Source organism: Saccostrea echinata, unplaced genomic scaffold (assembly GCF_033153115.1).
Source record: "Saccostrea echinata isolate AGI-Se365-2 ecotype Australia unplaced genomic scaffold, CSIRO_AGI_Sech_v1 ptg000057l, whole genome shotgun sequence".
Taxonomy (NCBI): Eukaryota; Metazoa; Mollusca; class Bivalvia; order Ostreida; family Ostreidae; genus Saccostrea; species Saccostrea echinata.
Genome location: NW_026889806.1, coordinates 5,305,773 through 5,330,978, shown reverse-complemented (window position 1 = coordinate 5,330,978; position 25,206 = coordinate 5,305,773). Strand labels below are relative to the sequence as shown.

The 25,206-nt window shown below is 35.3% G+C and overlaps 1 protein-coding gene and 1 long non-coding RNA gene across 2 annotated transcripts in view; both read left to right on the top strand.

Moving 5' to 3' along the window:
- LOC133174079 (CD109 antigen-like) overlaps positions 1-25,206 on the top strand; it is an 80,297-nt gene that overhangs the window by 48,315 nt on the left and 6,776 nt on the right. The window lies entirely within an intron of this gene.
- LOC133174309 (uncharacterized) lies at positions 5,339-23,399 on the top strand. Its single transcript, XR_009719111.1, has 3 exons — positions 5,339-5,407; positions 22,866-22,983; positions 23,284-23,399. It is a non-coding gene; the product is annotated as an uncharacterized LOC133174309 (long non-coding RNA).

Genomic DNA, 25,206 nt, shown 5'->3' with positions numbered 1-25,206 from the left:
AGTAATGATAAAATAAAAACGACAGTAGAATATTATCAATATTATTAATATTGATGTTAGTTCATTGTTATAAATATTAATATTATTAATATTTATCTACGACTTTGTTTATCTTATATATAATTCAATTTTATGCATAATGTGATTTTTTTTTTTAAAAAATGAAGAAATCTGATAAATTGAGCAAACTGAAAATATAAACAGTATTACGTACATTCTGTGCATCTGGCAGAACGACAAAGTAAAATTTTACAGATTTACAAACTTGATCAATAAGTTAATTACTTAGTATATGCAAATTCAAGATTAAGAGTATTGTCCTTCTTTGTCCATTTTAGTTTTTGCACGCTTAATCCACCAAGGAACAAGAAAATATTATTTCCGATCTCTTGTTGCAATTTCCTTCCAGTTAATTAGTCCAAGGGATAAAACAATTCCATTTGCCATGATTAGAATGGTCCAAAAATAATACTTGATCTAATTTAGTTTATTTATCTACAAGTCAGTTCTTTGAAAATTCATCTTTTAAAATGAATAAACTAACAGAATAGACCCTTCGTCTGATATTTTTGAACAAGTCGTCTTCAATGACAAGAGGCCCATGGGCCACATCGCTCACCTGAGTAACTTTGGCCATGCTGTTCTTTACCAGATTTCCCCCTTGTAATACCTACTGTGGCCCCGCCCTACCCCAGGGATCATGATTTGAACAATTTAAATTCTACACTACCTCAGGATGCTTCCAAATAAGTTTCAGCTTTATTGGTCCAGTGGTTCTTGAAAAGAAGATTTTTAAAGATTTTTCTTATAAAATTCAATGTAAAACTTGGATTCCCTATTGTGTCCCGCCCTACCCCCAGGGGTCATGATTTGAACAATGGATGCTTCCACTTAAGTTTCAGCTTTTCTGGCCCAGTGGTTCTTGAGAAGAAGATTTTTCAAGATTTTTCCTATATATTTCAATGTAAAACTTGGATTCCCTATTGTGGCCCCGCCCTACCCCCGGGGTCATGATTTAAACAATTTAGATTCTACACTACCCCAGGATGCTTCCATTTAAGTTTCAGCTTTTCTGGCCCAGTGGTTCTTGAGAAGAAGATTTTTCAAGATTTTTCTTATATATTTCAATGTAAAACTTGGATTCCCTATTGTGTCCCGCCCTACCCCCGGGGGTCATGATTTGAACAATGGATGCTTCCACTTAAGTTTCAGCTTTTCTGGCACAGTGGTTCTTGAGAAGAAGATTTTTCAAGATTTTTCCTATATATTTCAATGTAAAACTTGGATTCCCTATTGTGGCCCCGCCCTACCCCCGGGGTCATGATTTAAACAGTTTAGATTCTACACTACCCCAGGATGCTTCCATTTAAGTTTCAGCTTTTCTGGCCCAGTGGTTCTTGAGAAGAAGATTTTTCAAGATTTTTCTTATATATTTCAATGTAAAACTTGGATTCCCTATTGTGTCCCGCCCTACCCCTGGGGGTCATGATTTGAACAATTTAGATTCTACACTACCCCAGGATGCTTCCACTTAAGTTTCAGCTTTTCTGGCCCAGTGGTTCTTGAGAAGAAGATTTTTCAAGATTTTTCTTATATATTTCAATGTAAAACTTGGATTCCCTATTGTGGCCCCGCCCTACCCCCGGGGGTCATGATTTGAACAATTTATAATCTACACTACCCCAGGATGCTTCCATATAAGTTTCAGCTTTTCTGGCACAGTGGTTCTTGAGAAGAAGATTTTTAAAGATTTTTCTTATATATTTCAATGTAAAACTTGGATTCCCTATTGTGGCCCCGCCCTACCCCCGGGGGTCATGATTTGAATAATTTAGATTCTACACTACCCCAGGATGCTTCCACATAAGTTTCAGCTTTTCTGGCCCAGTGGTTCTTGAGAAGAAGATTTTTTAATGACCCCACCCTATTTTTGTCTTTTCCTGATTATCTCCCCTTGTAAGGGGACTTGACCCTTTATTTTAACAATTTACACTCCCCTTCACCCAAGGATACTTTGTACAAAGTTTGGTTAAAATTGGCTCAGTGGTTCTTGAGAAGAAGTTGAAAATGTGAAAAGTTTACAGACGGACGGACAGACGGACGGACGGACGGACGGACGGACAGACGGACGGACGACGGACAACGGGTGATCAGAAAAGCTCACTTGAGCTTTCAGCTCAGGTGAGCTAAAAAAAATTCACAGGTTCAAGATTAATTATTTACGAAATATATGCCATCTTGAAAGACTTTTAGGGTTTAACATATGTAGTGTTTATCACACAAAAAAGACACTGACTATGTCTTTAGCATTTTGATAATTTAATCAAAACTTAGAATAATTGCTTATAGAAATCAATAAGTATCCTATTGAATGTTAAAGTCTGCATATTGATGCCAGCATAATGGTAATCTAAATTGATAGATTTAATTTATGACTAAGATGAGATAAAGTTTGCCCATATTTATATATTTCCGATCACCCAGCGCGTTTTACTATGTATATTCTCGCATCCACAGACATGAGGCATAAAAGATAAGAGAAATTCTTGAATTAGTTAACTAATTTTGAAATAAAGAATTTGATTAGTAATATTATTATATTATGTTTTTGTAAAACAAAACTACTGCAGACTTTCTCTGTCACTCATGTTTGCATTGATTTCATGTTTTTCGAGATATGGTGATGATTAAGATATTCCACAGATCTTGGTATTGAACTAACGCATAGTGTTTTTAAAATAATTCTTTAGGACTTACTTAAAGCTGAATACGACTCGTAAATAGGGCATACGCAATATTCGATTATACTATCTACGATATCAGCACCGGGATATACCCTTCGCATTCGTTACACCTAAATGCTTTTATTGTCACGGGTATCGGCGTAGAATGGCAACACGTATTAGTGCTGGTTATCTTACAATATTTATATTTTCAAATATTCTTCTTAGGTGAATCTATTAAAGAGAAAATATGTTCAATTCTGTATGAACTTAGTAGAGGGTCAGAGGTCATAGCGTGACCGAATCACACGGCGAGATGATATCTTAATGCCTTCATATTTCTGTCACAATGAAACTGGTTTCGGAACTTTTAAGTTGATAGCGATGAAAAAGATGAAATAATTGAAACATGAATTTTTTTCATTAACAGATGTTCATTAAATCTTCCTTCGGTGTGCAGAATGTTAACTTTTTAACCCGAAATTCCTTGGTATGTAAACTGAAACAGACGATACCGCCGCTTTTGACTTCACAAGTATGAAGAACTCATAAAATAGTGAGATATTCTCTATAGCGATCATATATTGTTCTTTCATAATAAACAGAGATTTCCTTAACTGGACTAATATCAATGTAAATATTCAAATGTTGGAGCGAGGCGAACTTTCCAGACCATACAACTTCTAGGTCATTGCGCGACACAACATAACAATACGGCGGACTGTTCGTGTAATGCATGCAGTTCTATTCGGAAAATTCGTCTCAAATGTATCTAAGTAATAAAAAGGGATGTTAAAAAGTCTCTGGGAAATGAACATGGTTGGTACGTGATCAAATCTACTGAGAAGACCTTCGAGCTTCACAAGATTTGATCACGTGACCAACCAAGTTCATTTCCCAGAGAACCTTTTAACATTGTTGTTTATTTCTTAATTGCTTTTGTTTGTTTCTTTTTTAATGAAGTTACGTGTATTTTGTGTTTGTAATGTACACTGCACTGACCTGTGCAGCTTTTGAAAGTCTCTGGTATCTTACTCTCCCGCTGTAGTAGAAGAACGCAGTTATTTTTTGTTGCTACCGAGTACTGTGTAGCATGCGTCCGTCTACGCCGGTGACAACTGATAACACTGAACAGTGACTAAGTGAGCGGCTTATATAGGGGCCATCAGATATAGCGAGTGAATAATTGAATATGGCGGACAAATTCCTTTTACGAATCTTGTTCAGCTTTAAATAGAAGATGCAGTTACAAGCATTTTTTAAGGAAGGGGGGGGGGGGGGGATTTGGTCTTTAAAATAAGCTTAATAAAAATTTGATTTCAAAATATCAATAAATTAATTTCGTTAATTAACCAAATATGAACATTTTTTGATAAAAATTGAATACTGATAAATTAAAATTGGAAAAATTAAATAAATTGGTAAAACGTGATTTATATAAACCCCCAAGAAATTAAAAAAAAAATGGTAAAACATAGCAATCTAAACTGAGAATAGTAGTTCTGTAGTTAAATTCAATTAAACTATTGCAAAGAAGAGGTTTTATTTATTTTTATGCACTCGTAATCAAAACTTCGGGGGTGTTTAGTTTTTGCCCTGCCCCTCGGTCTCTCTAGCTATCCAGCTGTCTATCTGTCCGCAGTACCTTTTAACTTCATCATAACTTTTGATGGGTTTGAGATATGGCTTTCATACTTTATATTTATATTCCTTTTGATAAAACCTTTCTTAAGGTACCAACATATTTGACCTATTAACATTGACCTTGGAGTTTGACGGCCTTTTAAAGGAAAAATACCAAACTTTAACCTCGGCCTAACTTTTGAACAGTTTGTGCTAGGACTTTCATACTTCGTATGTGTATTCATTTTGACAAGACCTTTCATTTTGGTGTAAATATTTTGACCCTTTGATATTGACCTTGGATTGACCCACTTTTAAAAAACTTGAACATTGGCAATAACTTTGAACAGTTAGTGCTAGGGCTTTCATTGTTCACTTGTGTATTTCTTGTGAGATGACCTTCCCTGGGGTACCAACAATTCTGACCCTTTGACCTTGACCTTGGAGATTGACCTACTTTAACCTTGGCCATAACATTTGAAGGTTTGAGCTACGGTTTTCATATTTCACATGTGTATTTCTTGTGACAAGACCTCCACTTGGTGACCATTCATTTTGACCATTTTTCCTTAACCTTGACGTAGTGTGACTTACTTTTGAAAAACTTTATCCTTCACCATTACTTTGCAACGGTTGGTCATAGGGCTTTCATATTTTACGGGTATTTTTTGGAAACAAATCCTTTCATTGGGTACCAACAATTTTTATCTTTTGAACTTGAACTTAGAGTTTGACTTGCATTTGAAAAACTTGGACCTTCGCTATAAGCAGCCATATCAGTGTTTCAAAAACACATTTTGTTATTTAGGAAGTTGCATTAATATTCTTTGGCGTTATATTTCTTATTTGTCAAAATTGTGTATGTTTTTATATTTTACTATTCGATGCGGAAATAAAGCGAAAATACTTTTTAACGTCGTGTAATCTGTAAATGAACGTCATATTACAGTCAGGTTCGAAGTGATGATGAGTAAAGTGAGATTCCCATTCCTAAGAGAACCAAAAAAGCGCGTCCGAACATTGTTTCCAGAAACCTGGTTTTGGTTAAATAAAACAGCAAGGTATGTGTAAAATATGTATATAACTGTCATGTAAAACTGAAATGTAAAGAAAACGAACAGTGGTCACTAATTTTGAGCAGAGCTAACACGGACCTCTGAAAACAGAGGTGGTATCAGGTGCCATGGAGGAGTAAGCATTACCTGTCGACCGGTTACACATGCCATGTGCTCCTTGTCATGTTTGCCTAAACGGAAAAATCTGTAGAAAGTGAAAAAATTACCTAACAGCTTGTATGAAAGACGTCAGCCTCGTCAACATTCCTTATAATGACAGATTGATGACAAGTAATTCTATCGAATACAAAATTGACAAAATGTTGACTTTAAACGAGATTGTTCTCATATTTGTATCAACAACTTATTTTTACAACCCGCCTTGATTTAGAAAATGTTCTTACGTAAGATATGCTCTTATGTATATAATCAACTGGGAGGCATAAACTTCATATGCAGGTGTTAACTGTACATTGCAAAATGAATTATGGAAGTTGACAGTAGAGAAGTTGAAGTCATCAAGTATATCATAAAGGTGTTAGTATCAATGCCCATTTCTTGTGAAATATCCAAATATGAAACAGATGTGATCCGTTGTGTTCTCTATTTTGAATACATTGGGATATATGGTATCAAAGTTTTAATGAATCTGATTATTTTTAACTGATAAAACGTCGTTTTAAAATTGAAATATCAAACTGAACATTAGAAAAGAGAAAGAATAATAAAATATATGGGGGAGTGGGGGGACTGTGTGAGGGGGGGGGGGTGTATGTATATACAGGTTAACGCTAGATGGTACAATGTACAGGTAGGCGAACACGAGTTATTGTTCATAGTACGAGTTATCGTTCATTATGTAGTTAGATCTATTCACTCGTACGTGGAATATTCGTCATGTATTAAAATACATGTATACGGAAATAAATGAAATATTCTTAATCAATATTAATATTCACAGGTAATTTTCATTTATTTCACTGGCAATTTACAATTGGTAATTATATATTAAGTCGTTCAGGTAAAAGTAGAAATACTAATCCACATAAACAATGTATCCATTTGAATTAATCATCAAATATGGATAAATTGATGACAAGCGTGGATTTATTCAAATTCAAAATAAAATTCGTTGAACTATATTATTAGATGTATTTTTTTTTCAATATTCATTTGTTTTTTGATTGATGCAATGTTTATGTGTATTCGGAATAGAAAATCCGCGGGGGGTGGGGGGGGGTGTTATTATCCCCTGCAAACAGGCACGTATCGTTAAAAATGAACATTTAAAAAAACATATGTCTAGAGGCTGCTTTAAGATCCCGCCCCCATTTTTCCAGCCAATCCAACCCTGATGACCTATGCTCGGCACTTAGGTCCATTGAGCAGTGAGGGATCTTTTTCGTGCCAGCACCTAGTGGGATACGGGACCTCGGTTTATATGGTCTCATCCGAAGGACCGGTCTCCACGTCCCGCAGTGGACCAATTCGAACCCGCGACGTAAGGATCAACTCCTTACTCCGCGACTCTAGAGCAGACGCTCTTACCCCCATGCAGGCGACGATTCCATAATTGAAAGATGGATTTTTTTTTTAATCGACTCAAGTTGTACGATATCAATTACTGTAGTATTTTTTTTTTTTTAATTTTAATAATATACTCATACCTAAACTACTAATGAGAAATATGCCTATATTAGTAAAGAAACATTTTCTATCTTCTTCTGATTTCAAAAGTTTTTTTTTATTTTATTTTACCTGAAGATTTTATTTTCACACAAAACTCACGGTTTACCGAGGTATATCCGAACGCAATACAGCAAGACATTTGTTAATCTATCAACTTATATTCCTCGTCATTTGCTACTCCCAACTTTTCTAGCTCATGTACATTTCACACTAGGTGATTTCGAGCTATTTTTTCCCTCGAAAGTACTAATATATATATTTCTAAACAATGCACCTAATTTCTCTACCTATTTTTGACAGGTATCAGATTAATGTTAGACATTTGTTTGTTTCTTTAACGCCCCTTCGAGATTGTTCACTCATATTGAGACACCAGCATTTACCGGTGGAGGGCTGCAAATTTAGACCTGAACTTGGCACTCAGGGCCTTTTTAGCAGTGAGGGATTTTTTTTCTTCTACCGCGACTCGGGACTTCTGTTTATACCGTATCATCCGAAGAACCAATCTCTACGTCCCGTGAAGTGAATGGAACTCGGGCGACAATTTAAACTGATGTTATAGATGTCATTATCCCAAAATCCCTGAATTATGTATCATCTGAGAGTACCTCATAAACTACGCTTAACCTACATCGCACAAACATAGGGATACTGTCTTGATCCCAGAGGGTTTTTTCCAAGCTATCCGTACCTTTAAACCAGCTAAAAACTAGCATAATATACACTATTCACCTATATATTTTGGACAGTCCCAGATTAATTAACATTGCAGATATATACTAGATTTCAGATGATTTCTCTTATCTACGCAGTGATGAAGCATCGTTTTTGAAAGGGGAGGGGGGAGGGGAGCCAGAGTTGACAAAAAAGTTGACAAGCAGATAAAAAAGAAGGAAAATTGCCCAAACTCGAAAATCCTATTTCGTAGGGGAAGGGGGGGGGGGTATAATTACAACATCTTACAGTACCAAATTTTATTAATACTATACAACATCATCCGTATTTGACCTTTACTGTAACAAAAAAGTGGGGGGGGGGGGAGGGGACAACTGGCCTTTCAAAGAGCATTTTCAATATAAAGAAGTTATGTTTGGAAAAAAGTTGGGGGGGGGGAGCCCCTCCCCCCCCCCCCCGTTCCTACCTGCCTCCTACGTTAGTTTGTACATGTTTCAGCTAATATTCCTGCAAAAAAGGCTAATATTCTTACAGACCTATGACAGTCAAATGGTTAATTAAACATAAAGATATTACGCTCTCTCAAAATGTTTCTCCCATGCATCTACGTAGAATGTGCATGCTGAATTCATTTTAGCATATCCTGGAAAAATTACGATCTGAAATCCCAGATCAGTATACGCTTCTAATCAAAATACTTTTGCTTTTAACAAGATTAACATGAAAATATAGCCCTGATCGCAGATAATTGTAGCTTGTACCAGCTTAAAAAACTGTACAATATCCACCATTTCTCTACGTACTCTGGATGGAAACAATATTTATTTAAGAAAATAATCTTGATCCCAGACATTTTTTGTCATCTACCTCTAGTTTCATCAAACTAATAGTCCAAGACAATACCCTACCTTCTATGGAGAGTCCAAAATAAATTTAACCTGAAGATACGTCCCTGATTTCAGAGCTTTCTCCCACCTACCTGTGCATTGTACCAGATAATATCCCTGTTAAATATGCACCACAATCCTACCTGCCATTGATACATGCAGAATATATTTGGTATTAATAATATTACACTGATTTCGAAGGGTTTCCCCAACCTACCTGTAGCTTGTACCAGCTAAAAGTCTAGGTCAAAACTCGGTAATACCCTACCTTCTATGGAAAGTAAAAAGTTAAAACTTACATCAAGATATGTCCCTGATCTCAGTGCTTTCTCCCACCTACCTGTACTTTGTACCAGATAATATCCCTGTTAAATATGCACCACAATCCTACCTGCCATTGATACATGCAGAATATATTTGGTATTAATAATATTACACTGATTTCGAAGGGTTTCCCCAACCTACCTGTAGCTTGTACCAGCTAATAGTCCAGGTCAAAACTCGGTAATACCCTACCTTTTATGGAAAGTCAAAAGTTAAAACTTACATCAAGATATGTCCCTGATCTCAGTGCTTTCTCCCACCTACCTGTACTTTGTACCAGATAATATCCCTGTTAAATATGCACCACAATCCTACCTGCCATTGATACATGCAGAATATATTTGGTATTAATAATATTACACTGATTTCGAAGGGTTTCCCCAACCTACCTGTAGCTTGTACCAGCTAATAGTCCAGGTCAAAACTCGGTAATACCCTACCTTTTATGGAAAGTCAAAAGTTAAAACTTACATCAAGATATGTCCCTGATCTCAGTGCTTTCTCCCACCTACCTGTACTTTGTACCAGATAATATCCCTGTTAAATATGCGCCACAATCCTATCTGCCATTGATAAATGCAGAATATATTTTGATATTAATAATATTACACTGATTTCGAAGGGTTTCCCCAACCTACCTGTAGCTTGTACCAGCTAATAGTCCAGGTCAAAACTCGGTAATACCCTACCTTCTATGGAAAGTCAAAAGTTAAAACTTACATCAAGATATGTCCCTAATATCAGTGCTTTGTCCCACCTACCTGTACTTTGTACCAGATAATATCCCTGTTAAATATGCGCTACAATCCTATCTGCCATTGATACATGCAGAATATATTTTGGTATTAATAATATTACACTGATTTCGAAGGGTTTCCCCAACCTACCTGTAGCTTGTACCAGCTAATAGTTCAGGTCAAAACTCGGTAATACTCTACCTTTTATGGAAAGTCACTAGATAAATTGTACATGAAGATATGTCCCTGATCGCAGTGCTCTTAGAAGACAGACTTTAGCAATCTCCTGTTTACTGCCAATTTTATTTATAAAACCGGTTCTTCCCTAAATAACCTATGAGTAGGTCAACCTACACCACGTGTCTTGAATTTAAATCACAACAAGCAAATTCAAAGAATTGTGGTCCCCCGCTTTCGGTGTCTTTGTGGGTGAGGAGTCATTATTTATGGCATATCGTTCAGAAGTTATCACCAAAGCTGAACTTTTTGAAAATTAGGTCAATCGTGAAGGTCAAGATCAAGGGGTCAGATATAGCATGCTCGGAAATATCTAGTCACAGGTAATGCAGAGTTCAAATATGAAAGGCCGTTCTCTTCTCAATCAGAAGTTATAAGAAAAATTAACATTTTTGAAAAGTAGGTCAAACTTCAAGGTCAAGGTCACGAGATCAAAAACTATAGTGTATTTAGAAAGGTCTTGTCACAGGCAATAAACAGGTTTAAAATGAAAGCCCAATCTCTTCTCATTCAAACGTTATGGCCAATTCAAAGTAACGTTTTATTTTTTTTAAAAGTAGGTCAAACTTTAAGGTCAAGGTGAAGGGGTAAAAAATCATAGTCTATTTAGAAAGGTCTTGTTACAGGCAATACACATGTGTAATATGAAAGCCCTATCTCTTCTCATTCAAAAGATATGACAAAGGTCAAAGTTTTTGTGACGGACGGACGGACTGACAGACAAATGAGATTTAATGTCCCCTCGCTTTCATGAAAGCGGGGGACAATAACATTAGTAGGGGTGCATTTGGCAAAACACTGCCATTCTTTCTATTAAAATGAGGGGTACCCATTTCTGATCCGCAACTCCTCCTATACCACTGAATAAAATTTAATGATACTTTCACAGATTCTTTAATACCTAATGCCATTGTGCACCTCTTATTTTAATTTTTGATCAGACACTTAGGTCTCCCATAGAATAACATAGATCTACATGTATCTGAGGCGCGGGGTATCATTTTGTGAGCTCAGTGCTCACAGTACCTCTAGTTTAAAAATAATTTACTGACCATGCGACAGAAATAAATTCGTTAAATATAATTGTTTATGTCCAACTTTAACAATGAACTCTTCATGTCAAAATACAAATAACCTCATAAGTAAGGGGTGTTTCTGAAAGGGGTGCAAGATTGGTCATCCTCTTTTGTTTGTCTTTGACATGTATTCAGACAATGCAGTCATGTTGCAGCTTCTCTTTTTATGTACTTTCAGTACATTAATTCCACTGTCAGTACCTTTCACATGTTATTATTCAGGGACCAGAAAGTACAAAACATTTTTGCTCACAGTTAAAGGGGAGGTGCGTTGCTAAAAGCACCACCTACATGGATGATAATTTTGTTTGACATTTTGTTTCAACTGCTCCTGTGATTGACATATTCCCTTTTGAAATGTTTAAATGTATCAAAACATTTAAATAATTCAATGTGACAAGTCTATTAAAAGGAAGTGCTAGGACTGAGCATCCAGTTATTTAAATCTCTTTCATGTTTTGCTGTTCTGCTGGAGAGCTTGGAAAGGTCATCTGCCATAATCAATTGGCTAATTTTGTCAAAGCTACATTTTAATTATAAATTCCCATGTAAAGTTCATTGCATGTAAAGAAGCATTGCATATGTAATGATTGTTATGATTTGTACTGTATATAATAGATCATGGAAACAAAGAATAACTCATTTGCTCAAAACTTCACTTGGGTAAAATTTAATGTTCAATGGAAGTTCTATTGTTTTTGTTGATGATCAGTTGTCAGGCATTTCTCTGTCTATTTTACTGATAATACGACATCTTTTGAACTACTAGTAGTTAATAAGGGAATGTCTAGTTTATGCTCAATGAGCTAAATTGCTGCATGTATAATTAATATTGTAATTTTCATTTTATAGACTACACTCCACCTTGGTGACATTCTTGATAAGCATTTCAATGCTTCAAACCCATACCTGGGCTTTTTTTAAAAATGTACTTCTATCCTGTTCCCATGATCTTTCATTTAAATTGTGAATTTTATCAAACACCCATAACATAAGAATATTTCTTCCTAATTTGCCAATTTCTTGCAGGAATATGTAAAGCAGGCTACATTTACATCTCAAGGATTATTAAATACTGAAATGGATAACTTACTCCTTGAGTATCCTCTGTACGTTTACCTATTTGTATCTTGTGCTACATTGAATTGCACCTACTGGGAATTATTAAAGCCAAAAATAATAAATTGTTTTAGTGATAAAAGAAATGCTAACAAAAAAGGACAATCAGGATTTTTATGCCCCCTGATCGAAAGATGCGGGGGGTATATTGTTTTGTCCTGTCTGTCTGTCTGTTTGTCTGTCTGTCTATTGTCAACTTTAACCTAGCCCATAACTATAGCGCTGTCAAGGGTAAGGCTTTAATATTTGACATGAGTGTTCATTATGACAAGACCTTTCCGTTGGTACAGATATTTTTGATCATGTGACCTCAACTGTGACCTTTGACCTACATTTGAAACCCTTAAAACATCTTATAAGTGTATACCACTTCAGTCTACGTCCCACTCCAGAATTGTGTTACCATCGGGGGCATAGTGTTTCACAGAAACACGTCCTGTATTCCAATGCAATACTTAAAATAATTTTATTAATTGTTACAAATAAGTCTGAATTATAAACCGTTTCACTTATTCCAAAGGTTTAAATATATATGTACGTATTAATTGTTGTAGTTTATGCAGTATACTTTATAATAAAATAAGCAATCATCATATGGTAAAATTTAAGTTGAATGATAAATAAATTTTTGGTAGAATGGGGCTGCAATACCTGACTCATGTGTTGATGAAAGAGGCAATTGTCTTGGGAGTAGCGCTGTTAACTTGCCTCGCATATAGAGCTGCTCTTAAGAATGTAAAGTAACGGAGACAACTGTCAGGACAGAGATTGAAAAGAAAATTTAAAAACGAGATGTGTTTGTGAAACGCTGATGCCACCGTATGACAGCTTATGGCGAGGTTTGAATTCTCTCAAATTCATGTCAAACTCCAAAGGTCAAGGTCAAAAGTGTTGGTACCCAAAGAAAGGTCTTGTTACAAGGAATACACCTGTGAAATATGAAAACTCTAGTTCTAACTGTTCAAAAGATATGACCAAGGTTAAAGTTTTTAAAAAGTGGGTCAAACTCTTAGGAAAAGGTCAAAAGGTCAAAAATATTTATGCCAGCTGAAAGGTCTTGTCACACTGAATACATATGTGAAGTATGAAAGCTCTACCTCCACCTGTTCAAAAGTTATGGCCAAGGTTAAAGTGTGGTATTTTTTTTGTAAAAGTAGGTCAAACTCCAAGGTCAAGAGGTCCAAATTGGTGGTACCCAAAGAAAGGTCTTGTCACAAAGAATACACTTCTGAAATATGAAAGCCATAGCCCTACACACTCAATAGTTATGGGCTAGGTTAAAGTTGACAACAGACAGACAGAGAGACAAACAGATAAACAGACAGACAGACAGGACAAAAACAATACACCCCCGGGATGTTTCGATCCGGGGGCATAAGAAGTAGAATCAATTGGACATGTTTTATGTAATATTTATATTGTAATACTAGTACTCCCCACAATCGAAGTTTAGTGAGATGTAGGAATAACCTTGCCCGTCTGTTCTTGAAATTTTGTCCAAGATATTGTTCATACCTTGTACAGCGATTGTTTATAACCCGAGTGTCTTAACCTTAACACAAGGTTATTATGGTAATATCAAGGTCATTCACAGAAAAGCTATATGTTTAAAATTTTTGGCTGGTCCCGCTTGTTTATCCAGAAATATTGGAGTTTCTTACTTCATACACAGATTTCTTATGACCTGAAGTTGTGTCATGATCTTCACCTAAGGTCATTTGATCGAGTTCAAAGTCAATTATAGAAAAAAAAAATTACTACTGTCTTTAACATATCTGGTAATGGAAAACATTAAGGCTATACTTATTTCTTACATTGCATGAAATATATAGAAATAACGAACAGTATTCAAGCTGCATGAAATATATAGAAATAACGAACAGTATTCAAGCTCAAAAGTCCATTAAAACAACACAATTCAGGAGAAGAGCAAACACGGACCTCTAAAAAATCAGAGGTGGGATCGGATCAGGTGCCATGAAGGAGTGAGCATCCATTGCCGATCTGATCTAAGAGTATGTATTAATCATGACTGAGTTATATTCCGGCAAGTTAAGGGTCACTGGCAAAATAGTTTTTTTTTTATCTTATTCTGTCTATAAATCTCAAACGGGGGCTTATGAAATTGATGCATAACACAAATATCTAACCAAAGGTCATTTTTGCAAGTTCAGAGTCAATTGCAGAAATGTTTAATCCATAACAGATTTATAAAACATTGAAAGTTCATTCTTCACAAAAATAATACTTATGTTTTGTGGAATGACCCAAGATCATTTCGTCAAGGTCACTGCTAAAAGTGGTATGAATGGTTTTGGAGCTTGAAACTTCAAACAAAGAATATATGAAAGCTAAAAGTATATTATGACCTTGCCTAGATATTCAGTGTCAGTGACAGAAAAAAGTAAAACTCATTTAAGATCCATGATTATGCCCTCGTAATGGAAGATTCATGGGTATATAATTTTTGTCTTGTCTGTCCCTCTGTCTGTCTGTTTGACCTTTTGGTCGCAAAAACTTTAACATTGTCCTTAACATTTGATTGGTCAAAGCTATGGTTCTCATATTTCACACGTGTATTCCTTGTGAAAGGCCTTTCTTTGAGTACCTTATATTTGACCTCTTGACCTTGAAGTTTGACTCAATTTTGCAAGAATTTACCAGTCTTTAAGCGTAATCATAACTTCTGAACTGTAGATGTTAAGATTTTCATACTTCACATGTATTTATTATAAGATCTTTCCAAGGATATAAAAATATTAATGACCTTTTGACCTTGAACTTTGAGTTTGATCCACATTTAAAAACATTGGCCGTAATTTTATAATGGTAAGTGTTTTGGGCTTTCATATTTCACAAGTATATTCAATGGGAACAAGTCCTTTCTTTGGGTAACAACATTTTTCATCCCTTGACCTTAAAGTTTGACTTGCATTTGAGAAACTTTAACCTCTCCAAAAGCTGTCATACGGAGCATCAGTGTTTCACGAACAAAAATTGTTCTCTATTGGAAAAACATTATTGTCTATATTTCACTCAAAGATTACTTATGACCTGAGCATTTGTCATTTTGAGCTCTACTGGTCAAAGACGAGAAGAGAGATTATTCAAAAGTAAGGTGTCTGTCATTCGTCCCTCTGTCTATAAACAATTTTTCCTACTCCTCCTACAGTTTTGGTCTGATTTCAATATATCTTAATCACAGACCTTTGGATCGCTTTAATCCGATTTTAAAAAATCGGGGTGTATAAAAAATATAAAGGTATTGAATTCCTTACACTGTGTATCCTCTTTCGCTAATAAAATACTTTTTAATCAAAAGCTCTAAAATTTTCCTTTCTATTTAAATTTACTGATATATAAACAATCTTTATTACTACCAAAGTTCATTTCGAAATTCTATATATATGTACTTCCCGAGATATTCTATAATCTATTTCAAAATTGACCTACTTTTTTTACTCGACAATAGCTTGAATTGGGCCCCTGGTCATTCACATATATACAGACGGTGTTTGAAGTCCAACGAAGAGCTGCATAGTACTTACACAATCTTTCAACATTTTAAAGTTGATTTTTCTTATTCCATATCATAAGGTTAAGTCCGTAATAATTCCTTTCGCGAAAAAATATTAGAAAACGACTGCATCAACAACTGCACCACCATGTTGTTTATGAATATAAAAAGAGCTAAGATTGAACGAGTTTTCCCAGAATGTATAATATACTTTTCAATTTTTTAAAAAAATTAGACCGCTAAAATGTTCTTGGTGACTAAGCAAGATCATACGATCAAATAAAGAAAAATTTTGTAGAGTTCGAATGCAAATATTCATTGAGTATGAAATATATGGAAATAATGAACAGTATTCAAACTCAAAAGTCCAGTAAAAAATACAAAATAGGAGCAGAGCAAACACGGACATCCGAAAAATCAGAGGTGGGATCAGGTGCCATGGAGGAGTGAGCATCCATTGCCGACCGGTCACACCCGCCGTGTGCTCCTTGTCATGATCGGGAAATAACGGAAAATCCATCGTCAATTCAGTGTGTAAATGATGAACTAACAATTAGTATGAAAAACATCAGTCAGCATTTTACTCAATGATAAATTGTATTTGCTGACAAGGTCAATGTATCGACCATAGAACTTACAAAATGATGACTTTAAACGAGACTGTTGAAATTCTTGTTTCATCAACATGTGTGTCAATAATTTACCTCGTTTTAGAAATTGTACATACGTATCGAATCAACTGAGAGATATAAACTTCGTATACAGGTGATGAAGGATATTGCTGCATAAGTAAGGGAAGTTGACGATTGAAAAGTTAAAGTCATCACGTTTATCATAAAGCTTGGTTGTTAGATAACCATTAACTAAAATATCCAAATATGAAACAGATGTGTCATAATCCGTGGTATCTTTTATCTCAAGCTCACCGGGATATAGAATAAATTCCGAGGAAAATTTATCCCGTCGTTCCCGTTAACAGTTAGTGTAACTTTTCAAAGGCCCCAGCTGATGTCGAGTAAAAAACTAAGGTGAATTTTTAAATTGGTTTCAGAATATATCAGAAATTGTACGGGATTTCGGAATGAACTTTGGTTGTTATGAAGATTGTTTATATATGAATAGATATGGATAGAAAGTAAAATTATAAAGCATTTGATTTAAAAGTATTTTATTGGCGAAAGTGTGTACTCTATGTAAATAGTTCCAATACTTCCATACCTTTATTTTTTGAACACCTCAATTTTTTATGAGCGATCTAAAGACCTGTGATCTTAGTACACAAGAAGACTACATTAAAACCACATTAAACTGAATACGAATCGTAAATAGGTATACACCATTTTCGATGTTACATGTACTTTAATTTATTTATCGTGTGACTCTCCAAAAAAGGTAGGGCATTACTGAGTATTGACCTAGACTATCAGCTGGTACAAGCTACGGGTAGGCTAATTGGAAAATTCTTCGAGAACAGGATGATCTTTTCAATACCAAATATATTCTGCATCTTTTGATGACAAGGTAGGATTGTGGCGTATATTTAACAGGGATATTATCTGGTACAAAGTACAGGTAGGTGGGAGAAAGCACTGAGATCAGGGACATATCTTGATGTAAGTTTTAACTTTTGATTTTCAATAGAAGGTATTACCGAGTTTTGACCTGAACTATTAGCTGGTACAAGCTACAGGTAGGTTGCGGAAACCCTTTGAGATCAGGGTAATATTATCAATAACAAATATATTCTGCATGTATCAATGGCAGGTAGGATTGTGGCGTATATTTAACAGGGATATTATCTGGTACAAAGTACAGGTAGGTGGGAGAAAGCTCCGAGATCAGGGACATATCTTCATGTAAAATTTATCAAGTTACCTTCCATTAAACGTAGGGTATTACCAAGTATTGACCTAAACTTTTAGCTGGTACAAGCTACAGGTAGGTTGGGGAAACCTTTCGAGATCATGGTATTATTATTAATATCAAATATATTCTGCATGTATCAATGGCAGGTAGGATTGTGGCGCATATTTAACAGGGATATTATATATTTGGTACAAAGTACAGGTAGGTGGGAAAAAGCACTGAAATCAGGGACATATCTTGATGTAAGTTTTAACTTTTGACTTTCCATAGAAGGTAGAGTATTACCAAGTTTGTACCTAGACTTTTAGCTGGTACAAGCTACAGGTAGGTTGGGGAAACCCTTCGAGATGAGGTTAATATTATCAATAACAAATATATTCTGCATGTATCAATGGCAGGTAGGATTATGGTGTATATTTAACAGGGATATTATCTGGTACAAAGTACAGGTAGGTGGGAGAAAGCACTGAGATCAGGGACATATCTTGATGTAAGTTTTAACTTTTGACTTTCCATAGAAGGTAGGGTATAACCGGGTTTTGACCTAGACTTTTAGCTGGTACAAGCTACAGGTAGGTTGAGGAAACCCTTCGAGATGAGGGTAATATTATCAATACCAAATATCTTCTGCATGTATCAATGGCAGGTAGGATTGTGGTGTATATTTAACAGGGATATTATCTGGTACAAAGTACAGGTAGGTGGGAGAAAGCACTGAGATCAGGGACATATCTTGATGTAAGTTTTAACTTTTGATTTTCAATAGAAGGTATTACCGAGTTTTGACCTGAACTATTAGCTGGTACAAGCTACAGGTAGGTTGCGGAAACCCTTTGAGATCAGGGTAATATTATCAATAACAAATATATTCTGCATGTATCAATGGCAGGTAGGATTGTGGCGTATATTTAACAGGGATATTATCTGGTACAAAGTACAGGTAGGTGGGAAAAAGCACTGAGATCAGGGACATATCTTGATGTAAGTTTTAACTTTTGACTTTCCATAGAAGGTAGGGTATAACCGAGTTTTGACCTAGACTTTTAGCTGGTACAAGCTACAGGTAGATTGAGGAAACCCTTCGAGATGAGGTTAATATTATCAATACCAAATATCTTCTGCATGTATCAATGGCAGGTAGGATTGTGGTGTATATTTAACAGGGATATTATCTGGTACAAAGTACAGGTAGGTGGGAGAAAGCACTGAGATCAGGGACATATCTTGATGTAAGTTTTAACTTTTGACTTTCAATAGAAGGTATTACCGAGTTTTGACCTGAACTATTAGCTGGTACAAGCTACAGGTAGGTTGCGGAAACCCTTTGAGATCAGGGTAATATTATCAATAACAAATATATTCTGCATGTATCAATGGCAGGTAGGATTGTGGCGTATATTTAACAGGGATATTATCTGGTACAAAGTACAGGTAGGTGGGAGAAAGCTCTGAGATCAGGGACATATCTTCATGTAAAATTTATCAAGTTACTTTCCATTAAACGTAGGGTATTACCGAGTATTGACCTAAACTTTTAGCCGGTACAAGCTACAGGTAGGTTGGGGAAACCTTTCGAGATCATGGTATTATTATTAATACCAAATATATTCTGCATGTATCAATGGCAGGTAGGATTGTGGCGCATATTTAACAGGGATATTATTTGGTACAAAGTACAGGTAGGTGGGAGAAAGCACTGAGATCAGGGACATATTTTGATGTAAGTTTTAACTTTTGACTTTCCATAGAAGGTAGAGTATTACCAAGTTTGTACCTAGACTTTTAGCTGGTACAAGCTACAGGTAGGTTGCGGAAACCCTTCGAGATGAGGTTAATATTATCAATAACAAATATATTCTGCATGTATCAATGGCAGGTAGGATTGTGGCGCATATTTAACAGGGATATTATTTGGTACAAAGTACAGGTAGGTGGGAGAAAGCACTGAGATCAGGGACATATCTTGATGTAAGTTTTAACTTTTGACTTTCAATAGAAGGTAGAGTATTACCAAGTTTGTACCTAGATTTTTAGCTGGTACAAGCTTCAGGTATAGGTTGGGGAAACCCTTCGAGATGAGGGTAATATTATCAATAACAAATATATTCTGCATGTATCAATGGCAGGTAGGATTGTGTCGTATATTTAACAGGGATATTATCTGGTACAAAGTACAGGTAGGTGGGAGAAAGCATTGAGATCAGGGATATATCTTGATGTAAGTTTTAACTTTTGACTTTCCATAGAAGGTAGGGTATAACCGAGTTTTGACCTAGACTTTTAGCTGGTACAAGCTACAGGTAGGTTGAGGAAACCCTTCGAGATGAGGGTAATATTATCAACACCAAATATATTCTGCATGTATCTATGGCAGGTAGGATTGTGGTGTATATTTAACAGGGATATTATCTGGTACAATGCACAGATAGGTGGGAGAAAGCACTGAGATCAGGGACATATCTTGATGTAAGTTTTAACTTTTGACTTTCCATAGAAGGTAGGGTATAACCGAGTTTTGACCTAGACTTTTAGCTGGTACAAGCTACAGGTAGGTTGAGAAAACCTTGCGAGATCAGTGTAATATTATCAATACCAAATATATTCTGCATATATCAATGGCAGGTAGGATTGTGGCGTACATTTAATAGGGATATTATCTGGTACAATGTACAGGTAGGTGGGAGAAAGCTCTGAGATCAGGGACATATCTTCAGGTTAAATTTATTTTGGACTCTCCATAGAAGGTAGGGTATTGTCTTGGACTATTAGTTTGATGAAACTAGAGGTAGATGACAAAAAATGTCTGGGATCAAGGTTATTTTCTTAAATAAATATTGTTTCCATCCAGAGTACGTAGAGAAATGGTGGATATTGTACTGTTTTTTAAGCTCGTACAAGCTACAATTATCTGCGATCAGGGCTATATTTTCATGTTAATCTTGTTAAAAGCAAAAGTATTTTGATTAGAAGCGTATACTGATCTGGGATTTCAGATCGTAATTTTTCCAGGATATGCTAAAATGAATTCAGCATGCACATTCTACGTAGATGCATGGGAGAAACATTTTGAGAGAGCGTAATATCTTTATGTTTAATTAACCATTTGACTGTCATAGGTCTGTAAGAATATTAGCCTTTTTTGCAGGAATATTAGCTGAAACATGTACAAACTAACGTAGGAGGCAGGTAGGAACGCCCCCCCCCCAACTTTTTTCCAAACATAACTTCTTTATATTGAAAATGTTCTTTGAAAGGCCAGTTGTCCACTCCCCCCCCCCCCCCCCCACTTTTTTGTTACAGTAAAGGTCAAATACGGATGATGTTGTATAGTATTAATAAAATTTGGTACTGTAAGATGTTGTAATTATACCCCCCCCCCTTCCCCCACGAAATAGGATTTTCGAGTTTGGGCAATTTTCCTTCTTTTTTATCTGCTTGTCAACTTTTTCAGGTAAGTAATTTTTTTTTCTCTGGCTCTCCCCCCCCCCCCTTTTTTCAAAAACGATGCTTCATCACTGCGTAGATAAGAGAAATCATCTGAAATCTAGTATATCTCTGAAATGTTAATTAATCTGGGACTGTCCAAAATATATAGGTGAATAGTGTATATTATGCTAGTTTTTAGCTGGTTTAAAGGTACGGATAGCTTGGAAAAAACCCTCTGGGATCAAGACAGTATCCCTATGTTTGTGCGATGTAGGTTAAACGTAGTTTATGAGGTACTCTCAGATGATACATAATTCAGGGATTTTGGGATAATGACATCTATAACATCAGTTTAAATTGTCGCCCGAGTTCCATTCACTTCACGGAACGTAGAGATTGGTTCTTCGGACGATACGGTATAAACAGAAGTTCCGAGTCGCGGTAGAAGAAAAAAAAAATCCCTCACTGCTAAAAAGGCCCTGAGTGCCAAGTTTAAGTCTAAATTTGCAGCCCTCCACCGGTAAATGCTGGTGTCTCAATATGAGTGAACAATCTCGAAGGGGAGTTAAACAAACAAACAAATGTCTAAAATTAATCTGATACCTGTCAAAAATAGGTAGAGAAATTAGGTGCATTGTTTAGAAATATATTTATTTGTACTTTCGAGGGAAAAATAGCTCGAAATCACCTTGTGTGAAATGTACATGAGCTAGAAAAGTTGGGAGTAGCAAATGACAAGGAATATAAGTTGATAGATTAACAAATGTCTTGCTGTATTGCGTTCGGATATACCTCGGTAAACCGTGAGTTTTGTGTGAAAATAAAATCTTGGCGCTAAGTAAGACATTCAGGTAAAATAAAATAAAAAAACTTTTGAAATCAAAAGAAGATAGAAAATGTTTCTTTACTAATATAGGCATATTTCTCAGTAGTAGTTTAGGTATGAGTATATTATTAAAATTAAAAAAAAAATAATACTACAGTAATTGATATCGTACAACTTGAGTGATTTAAAAAAAAATCCATCTTTCAATTATGGAATCGTCGCCTGCATGGGGCGTTGTAAGAGCGTCTGCTCTAGAGTCGCGGAGTAAGGAGTTGATCCTTACGTCGCGGGTTCGAATTGGTCCACTGCGGGACGTGGAGACCGGTCCTTCGGATGAGACCATATAAACCGAGGTCCCGTATCCCACTAGGTGCTGGCACGAAAAAGATCCCTCACTGCTCAATGGACCTAAGTGCCGAGCATAGGTCATCAGGGTTGGATTGGCTGGAAAAATGGGGGCGGGATCTTAAAGCAGCCTCTAAACATATGTTTTTTAAATGTTCATTTGTAACGATACGTGCCTGTTTGCAGGGGATAATAACACCCCCCCCCCCCGCGGATTTTCTATTCCGAATACACATAAACATTGCATCAATCGAAATACAAATGAACATTGAAAAAAAAATACATCTAATAATATAGTTCAACGAATTTTATTTTGAATTTGAATAAATCCACGCTTGTCATCAATTTATCCATATTTGATGATTAATTCAAATGGATACATTGTTTATATGGATTAGTATTTCTACTTTTACCTGTACGACTTAATATATAATTACCAATTGTAAATTGCCAGTGAAATAAATGTAAATTACCTGTGAATATTAATTAAGAATATTTCATTTATTTCCGTGTACATGTATTTAAACACATGTCGAATATTCCACGTACGAGTGAATAGATCTACTACATAATGAACGATAACTCGTACTATGAACGATAACTCGTGTTTGCCTACCTGTACATTGTACCATCTAGCGTTAACCGTATATACATGTATGTATTGGGTGAATAAATCACTTTCTGTCGAGAGAGTGTCATATTTTAGCAATTTTCCAAATAAAACACAATAATCTTCACAGCGCGGACGGTATGACGTCACTAAGTATTCCTGTACCTGATACTATTACTACCTGGGTCGCTACAGCTTTTGCTGTCAACCCTAACTCTGGACTGGGACTGGACCCGTCTCCTGCTAACGTGAGAAATATTTGTGGTATCTTTAGCCTGTAAACAGTTTATATTATGTCCTTAAAATAAAATGTTTCAGCTATTATTTTCAAAACTCTTTGCAAAATTATCTACCTTTATTGCATTAAAACAATTGCATGATACTTGATTACTTTCAGACGATATTTATACAGAGTTGATCGAACCAAAACCTTGAATTATATAGATATCTTTTTTCCCTTGATTTTTTTTTTTAAGTTTTTTTTGTCAAATGTCCACTTTGTAAAAACAATTCCTTTGTCTTATTTATCAGTATTAATTCGGTTGCAGGTTAGAGTGTTTCAGCCTTTCTTTGTGAGTCTGACTTTGCCGTACTCCGTTACACGGGGGGAACTTGTGGTTATCCAAGCTAATGTGTTTAACTATCTGAAAAAAGACATCAAGGTATGAAAAAATTTATCTTATTTGTAAGAATTTCATTGATGAAGTATTTCAGATATTGACATTATTCATTTCCAATTGATCAATATTACACATTATTTTGGAGATTCTATGAAAACATCAATAATTAAACTCTATTGTTGAAATCACAAATAGTTAGGTGTGTACGTTGCAATATGGGAATAGATATCATACAATTGAAATTGGAATAAAAGTAGGAGAATAACAATACGGAAAAGAGTTCTTAATTTGATGGGGAAGGGGCTGTAAAATGTTTTAATCAGAAAACAGTTACATCCAATGTTATTTATTTTTAGTGAGCCAAAACGAGGGATTATTTTCTTCTTCATTAAATGCCAATGATATAAACTACAAATGTGATTTCCGAATAGTTAATAAAAAAGATATTATACTCAATACGTTTTGAAACGTGGCGATATTCACATATTACTTTGCTCATATCTAAATGTTTGAATCTAGGTATATGTATTGATATAATACAACATGCACAGAAAGCATGTTTTACACTAAATATATAGATACTTGGGGGGGAGGTATTTTTTTTCTTTTTTTCTTTTTTTTGACAAGATTTAAATAAATGGTTCAATAGCACATGTTATGAATCATCATATCTGGTTAGTACGATGTTACTCTGGAGAGAAATTTTTCATTTTTGAGGGTTTTTTTTAAAAAGTTGATGAATTTGAGAAGGCAAAACTCATGTCAAAGGTTAATTTTCGGCATTATTTCTCAGATGGGGTAGTAGTGCTTGTAGTTCGTGCGATTTTTCTTGCATCCTTCCATATTTCTTTTTCAGGTTCTCGTTGCCATTGATAAAAACGAGGCCTTCAAAAATATCGTCAATTACGTACAAGATAGCCAAGTAAAATCCGGGAGATTTTCATTAAAAATTGGACGAACATTCAATGTATGTATAATAAAATTATACATAACACACCCACATACAATTGTAAAGCATAGGAAACAAATTACATTGCTCCAATGCTTAAACGTGTTCTTTGAGTTTCTCTAAGTTATACGTTTTCTATTGTACTCTGTTTAAAACCTGTTGCATTACTCCAAAACTGATGTGGTATGACCATTCGTTCATTTCATGTCTTTTTGGCAATTCCTGGATTGTATTGCAATTGGTTTACTTATAGATAGCACCTGGGGAGATCTATCCTGTATATTTTCCTATTGTTCCTTCCGAGATTGGTGATCTCAAAATTAATATCACCGCCACGTCAACTGGTGCTAGTGATGCCATTATCCGGACTCTCAAAGTGGAGGTCAGCGACATTGATTACAGATATTTTGAAATATATTTTGTAGTTGATCAAACATATACAACTTGGATAGATCTAATACAATTTTTTTTTGTTTCGGAAAGGTTACCTGAACCTTTATTAGAAAATAGAAGAATATCTCTTTTATTCACTTAGAAGCAATTTCGAGAGCATTAAATACAAACATTGTAAAGAAAAACATTATTTATATCATTTTCCAATAATTTATAAATGCTTCAGCCCGAAGGAGTTGAGAAGGAATTTAACAACCCTGTGTTGATAAATACTGGTGATGCTGACACATTTTCAGAAGATCTAGAGATATCATTTCCACCAAATACTGTGGCCGGATCAAAGCGTATCACGGCATCAGTTGTTGGTTTGTTTGTTTTTTCTGTTAAAAATATTTTTTTTAAATGTGCAATAAAGTTATTGACAAACAAGTTTATGATACAAGGATATCAACAATTTCTATGGTCGATACAATGGCCTTGTCAGCAAATACAATCTATCATTAAGTTGA